This window comes from Primulina eburnea, chromosome 14, assembly GCF_022965805.1.
Source record: "Primulina eburnea isolate SZY01 chromosome 14, ASM2296580v1, whole genome shotgun sequence".
In the NCBI taxonomy this organism is placed as follows: Eukaryota; Viridiplantae; Streptophyta; class Magnoliopsida; order Lamiales; family Gesneriaceae; genus Primulina; species Primulina eburnea.
Window position 1 is genome coordinate 143,447 of NC_133114.1, and position 6,657 is coordinate 150,103.

Consider the following 6,657-nt stretch of genomic DNA (forward strand, 5'->3'; position numbering starts at 1 on the left):
CTGAGAATCTTCCAGATAAAAAGCTAATCCCGAGCTGACTGTAATGACCCGATTTAATTATATGTTATTTGGCGATAATTAAGATTTATTATTTTAAATTGAGGAATTTAAAATAATTATCCAGATAAATAAATTGTGTGTTTATGCATATTTAAATTTTATATTAAAAAAGGGTTGAAATTAAATAGACTGGGTCAAGTTTCAACCGAAAAGAACACACACGAATCCATATCCTTTCCTGTAGCTTTCCGCCGAAAATACCTTCAACCATTTCGCAAGCTTTGACCGTCGATTTTGGCCGCATCAGTGATCTAAAAATTCAAGTAAATATATATTTGGAAAGCCCATAACAAAAGCTATCCATTGATACCACTCTTGCTAGGTAACATCGTGATTTCCGAAAACCCGGCGAAAAACGCCGCCTCTTTCACCGCCAAATTCATCGTTTTCCGCCGCTCATAACTAAAAATTGATTGAGGGGTTTTGTTTCTTATATCATAAGCTTTCTTTTGATACCACTTTTGCAAATTTTCGAGAACCCTCTGTTTTATGCGTAATTCCAGTCATCTTCTCCGACGAGTTTGCCGCCTGTTGCCGATTAGCTTTGGTTGAGGCTCGGTTTGAGCCACTGTTGTTCAGATTACAAGCTGCCTCGGTACGAATTGTTGTTAAATTAATTAAATTTCGACTCATAGATGATAATAAAATCATTTAAAATAATATTCAGGTGAATTATCTGAGTTGACATTTCCAGGACTTTCTTGAGGATTTAAGATATTTTGTGGTAAATTAAAGTCAGTTGAGGTACACATTAACTATTTTATTATGACGTCTATAGCGATGTGGAATGTCGTTAAGTATTTTGTAATGAGTTGTGGTGTGCTTTATGTGCTTCTGTGAATACGTGATTGCATCCATGCATTTATTTGAGTCGATACTATTAGTGCATAGCATTTCGATCCTTGACTCCTTTTATCGCTATTGATATTGATCTATTGAGTTGTTGCGTCATCAATGGAGCGGGTGGGTCGGACTAGCACTCCTAATGACTTGCATGAGGGCTGAGAGGGTAGCTCCCGTACCCTCGATGCTACGTGCATGGATGAGTGGCGACTTGATGTTGCATTGCTACGTTCTTGGCACGGGTGGCCACTGTTACTGTTGTTGATGCGATTCATTTGGACTCCGTTTGGTATCCGTTATCGATTGTTACCTTTCACGTATTGCATTACCTTGCATTGCATCGCATTTTACTTGATTTTATTTCATGTCAGTTATATTTGTCGTAATATTACTGGTTCGTCGTACTGGGGCCCGATCCCTCGTTTCTTTTTATACTGTGGTTGTTTTTTATGCCATAGCAGGTTATCCAGGAGGATTTGACGCGTCTGGTGGAGCGTCAGGTAGTGGTGCCCAGTCATCGATTCATGGTTGAGAGTTCCCATATATATATATATACACTATATTATGGAGTCACACATTTACCAGAGAGATGCCCCGTGTAGCTGTACTGTTATTTTTACGATGTTTTGAATTGATAGTTGTGTGATCGAGCCTTTCCGGCTCTACATGTGTTTAGTCCTGGCCAGTGTGGCTATAGGTTGTGAATTGATGTTATGACTTTATTTTGAGTATATAAATATTATTTGTGATGTTTTGAATTTTGGGATGTCTTATTTAAGAATAGGTCATGTCGAAATTTATGTAAGCCCAAAAATGGAAGATTTTTTTAACCGTTTTCGCTCTTTACATTAATAAATCCTGGTTGTTTGGTCATTAAATATTAATCAGGAGCACGGGCCCCCACACCGGCTCTCTGAATTATCTTAAAAGGTCCTTTCCAACGAGCTTCCAGTTTTCCCACATCACCAACTGGTTTCACTTTCTTCATGACCAGATCTCCAACCTGAAAATCTCGTGACCGAACATGCTTATTATATGATCTCATAACGTGGCTTCGATAAGCTTCCATTCGGATGGCTGTCTGATCTCTATTTTATTCCACCAGATCAAGCTCAATGGCCCGGGTTTGATAATTACTGTTTGGGTAAGATACTACACTCGCAGAAGGCTGTCCAATTTCCACAGGCAAAACTGATTCCGAGCCATAGATACGGAGTTTCCTGGGTAGATATCAGAGGTGTAGTCATGTATGCCCATAGTACAATTTGCAATTTTTCAACCCAGTCTTTACATTTTCCTTGAAGTCGGGTCCTTAACGCTTGTACAATAATTCTGTTAGTTACCTCGGTTTGGCCATTGGCTTGTGGGTAGGCTATCGAGGTAAATGATTGAGTGATCTTCATTTCTCGGCACCAAGACATGATTTTCTTCCCCTGGAATTGTCTCCCGTTGTCTGAAATTAATCTTCTAGGGATACAAAATCTGCAAACAATATTTTTCCAGAGAAATTTCATCACCTCATCCTCAATAATCTTAGCCAAAGGCTCGGCTTCCACCCAATTAGAGATAGTCCACAACAACCAAAAGAAACTTCTTCTGAGCCAGGCGATAAGTGCAAGATTTGCACTTATTTTATATAAGAATCCATTTTGAATTATGTTAGTTTTGAATGGAATTATACGGTTTTTGTTCGTTTTTTTTGTCACTGCAGGAGTTGAGGAAAATAGTGCAAAGATGCAAGATAACACACCAAGAAGTGCACACCATCGGACAGAGGTGCACGCGCGGCCGCGTCACTAGCCAAGCGCGCATACATGCAAGACATCGACCAGAGAGTTGCACGCAGCCGCGCCACTTCACGTGCACCCGCGCGCCCTGAAATTCCAGAAGATAGATAGAGGCGTGCGTGTGCGCGGCCATGCCATATCACGTGCAACCGCGCACGCACAGATACAGCACACTCAACAGAGGCGCGTGCGCGGCTGCTTACCAAAATCTTATAAAAGCCGCGTTTTAGGTCAGAATCTGGGTATTGACCGCCTTGGGAAAGAATTATACGAGAAATTCAGCCGTTCTAGGCGAAGAAACATACGACGCAGTCGTTTTTTTAGAGGAAAGACACGAGGGAACAAGATCAAAGACGAAGAACGACGAATCTGGGGACAGAGACGCCACTTACGATTTGTTGTCTGATTTTTTTTATTTTTATTTTCTATTGTGTCGATGTCTAAATATTCAAACATGTTTTGCTTTTATTTAGAATTCGTCATGAACTAATTTTCTAGTCTAGAGAATGACGTAATTTTGTTGATACGATGAATTGACGCATTGATTTATTTGATTGAATTCCGCCCTTGTTAATTGTGTTTTCTGTGTTTATTTTAATGTAATTTACTGGCCAAAAATTGTGTGTTGTTTGATTAATTCTATAACTCGGGAGATGGACTAGGATTATAGATCATTAGAGATACATCGTTGAATATTTATATATTTCGGAAGGCGTATAACTTTAGTAAGGCTTAGGTAAGAACGTTGTTTGCATTTACCAATGTAACTGAGATTTTAACTAGGAATAGTAGAATCAAAGTTTGATTGATACAATTTATTCGTCACTTGGGAAATGTGGAATAAAATAATAAAGTGTTCTTGGCCATTAAATAATTGGAATTCATGAATATAAATTCAACAGGGAATAATTATCGTGAAAACTTGCTGAAATCATTTCTCTAGATATTTTCTCTCATTGTTAGTTCTCAAATCGGTGATTAGATTAATTCTTTGCTTTCAATTAATTCGATTAAGCAACACAAATCTCTTTTGATTTTTATAAATAAAGTTGAGACTATTTTAATTACAAGCATTGATATATTTTTAGTTTACACTCCTCGTGGGAACGATACTCTACTTACATTTTACTATAAATTGACATCGTGCGCTTGCGAGCAATCAAGAAAACACGCAATACCCGGGCTACAGGGAAAGAGCCCACAATATCCATGTCCCATTGATCAAAGGGACATGATGCCGAGATATGTTGCATAATAACAGCTGGACTGTATTGAAAGTTTGAATGATATTGGCAAGCCTTACACGCTCGAACAAGCTGGGTGGCATCTTGATTCATCTTGGGCAACCAGAATTCGGCTATTATCGATTTCTGAGCCAGGGCTGCTCCCCCGAGATGTTCACTACAACATCCCTCATGAATCTCCCGGAGGACATACTCCACTTCACCCTCCGCTAAACACTTGAGCGAAGGACCCTGGTATGATCTCATGTATAATACATTATTTAAAAAGACGAACCTGGGTGTTTGCTTCTTGATTTTTAATGCTTGCGCTCGGTCTTCTGGGAGCTTGGCATGAGTGATATATTCGATTAAAGATGTCATCCATGAATTCTCCTAGGTTGATGGCGCATCTTCCTCAACAGAAAAAACCAACCAGGTAAAACATAAGACCTCCCAGGTGCTTACGTCTAACAAGGAGGCAGCCATTTTGGCCAAGGTGTCAGCCTCCACGTTTTCATCTCGGGGAATTTGCTCGATGATCCTATCAGTCAGGGATTCCACCCGGGCTGTGATGAGTCCCAAATATTTGAGTATTTTCTCATCCTTAGCTTCATATTCTCCTTTGATTTCCTTGGAAACCAATTAAGAATCAGAGTAAATAATGACAGGGAAAGCTCAGACTTCCTTGGCGTCTTGTAATCCAAGAAGAACAACCTCATACCCAGCTTCATTATTGGTGACTCTGGAATCAATTCGTAGAGCTAATTTAACCTTATCTCTTGATGGTGCAATTAGAAATATTCCGACCCCGCATCCCGACGCATTTGATGCATTGTCAACAAAAACTCTCCATGCTTCCTCCTCTTCTGGTTGAACCATTTCTATCAAAAATTCCGTCAATGCTTGGGCTTTGATAGCAACCCGGGGCTTATACTCAATATCGTATTCTCCGAGCTCTACTGTCCATTTTATCATTCTACTCGAGACTTTAGGGTGAGTCATGATTCTCCCGAGTGGGAGTTGGTGAGAACCACAATTGGGTGTGAGAGAAAATAAAGTCGCAGCTTACAGGCTGTCATTACTAGATCAAGGGATACTTTCTCAACTTCACTGTATTTTAGCTCTGCTCCCTGAGGGCGTGACTGACATAATACACCGACTTCTGGTATGTCCCTTATTCTCGGATGAGTACAGAGCTAACAGCGTATTCTGTGGTGGATAAATAGGGCAATAATTTCTCCTCGGGCTCGGTCTTTACCAAGATTGGTAGTTCAGCCAAGTGCTTTTTTAGATCTTGAAAAGCTTTCTCATACTTCTTATCCCACCGGAACTTCTATGCCTTCGTTAGAACCTGAAAGAATGGATAAATTCGGTGTGCAGACCTGGAAATGAATCGTAATAATTACATTATCAACTGCAATATCAAAACAAACAAACGAATTTGATATGATCACTAAAATAAAGCAACATAATAAATTATAGACCATAAACTTATTCATTAAGGTTAAAAACAAACCAGATGAAGTCGGGGGCCGAGTAGATCTGATCCATTGAATTGAGTATGTAATTTCTAGAAATACTTTGTTTGTAACCATTATCCTTCATCTTTTGAGGAAAAAAACACAAAGAAAATTCATAACTAACAAATAGAAAATCATAAATAATATGTTTATCCATTAGACACTAACCATGTACTTTTTAAATTTGGTTCAATAAATATATAAAGTGTAATACACATGCCAAAAATGGTTATTCGAGAGACATGATAATATATAGGATGAGAAATAGATAACATGGGCATAGACAAAAGCATGGATAGAAAACAGGGTGTCACATACAGCTGACTGTAGATGAACAAAAATAATGGAATTTATTAGCATCTCTCAAATTCTAACGTTGAAACATATATCATATATTTAACTATTATTGTAAATATTTGTACTTAATGTATTTTGAAAAATTTACAATAAAGAGAGTTGACTTACTTATACGTTATCATTCTCTACTTGGTAGGAATAAGTATTTGAAAACCACGTTTCTTTTGAATACAACATATGGACGCTCTAAATTCTCGTCTTTTACCAACATTTTTGTAGAATTTGGTGAGACTCCTTTTGAAAGTGCCACATATAGCTGACCGTGGCTGAACACATGGTTACATAAAAATATGCCAATATTTGGGATTGTTTAACCTTGTACTTTATTTATTGTCAAAGCAAAACTAAGATTTATGGGAAAATTTTGACGTGTCAACTCAAATGATAATCCAGAATTATCTTCACTTTTCAAGGGCATTCTATGTAGAAAGAATTTGATACCTTTGTGAGAACTTGTTATGATATCAGCATCTATAAAATTTCTACCAAGACTGTGACATATTAATCTTGTTCCATTTGAATAGACCAAGTTCATGCACAACATTTCTGTAAAGCATGAAAGGACTTCGTACTTTCAATATGATTTTATGTGGTGGCAAACCACTTGAACTAAGGAAATTCAAAAATTTTTCTTGAAAAAGGTCGTGATTGTCATCTTCTACACTATCCCAAGAGGTACACTCTTTTTCCTCTTCAAGAAACTTGAGAACGATCATTTGATTAATATTGTCGACATCAACATTTTTTTGTGTGATGATGGCTCTATCAACTATATAGTTTTCATTATTAACATGATTTACCATATTAGAAAAAACAGAATTATTCAACATCTAAATTGATTGTTCAACTTCTGATGGTATGATAATT

General features: G+C 37.8%; 1 long non-coding RNA gene across 1 annotated transcript; it reads left to right on the forward strand.

Moving 5' to 3' along the window:
- Positions 1–221: 221 nt before the first annotated feature.
- LOC140812540 (uncharacterized) lies at positions 222–1,622 on the forward strand. The gene is made up of 3 exons (XR_012113687.1): positions 222–655; positions 728–804; positions 1,365–1,622. It is a non-coding gene; the product is annotated as an uncharacterized lncRNA (long non-coding RNA).
- Positions 1,623–6,657: the final 5,035 nt, after the last annotated feature.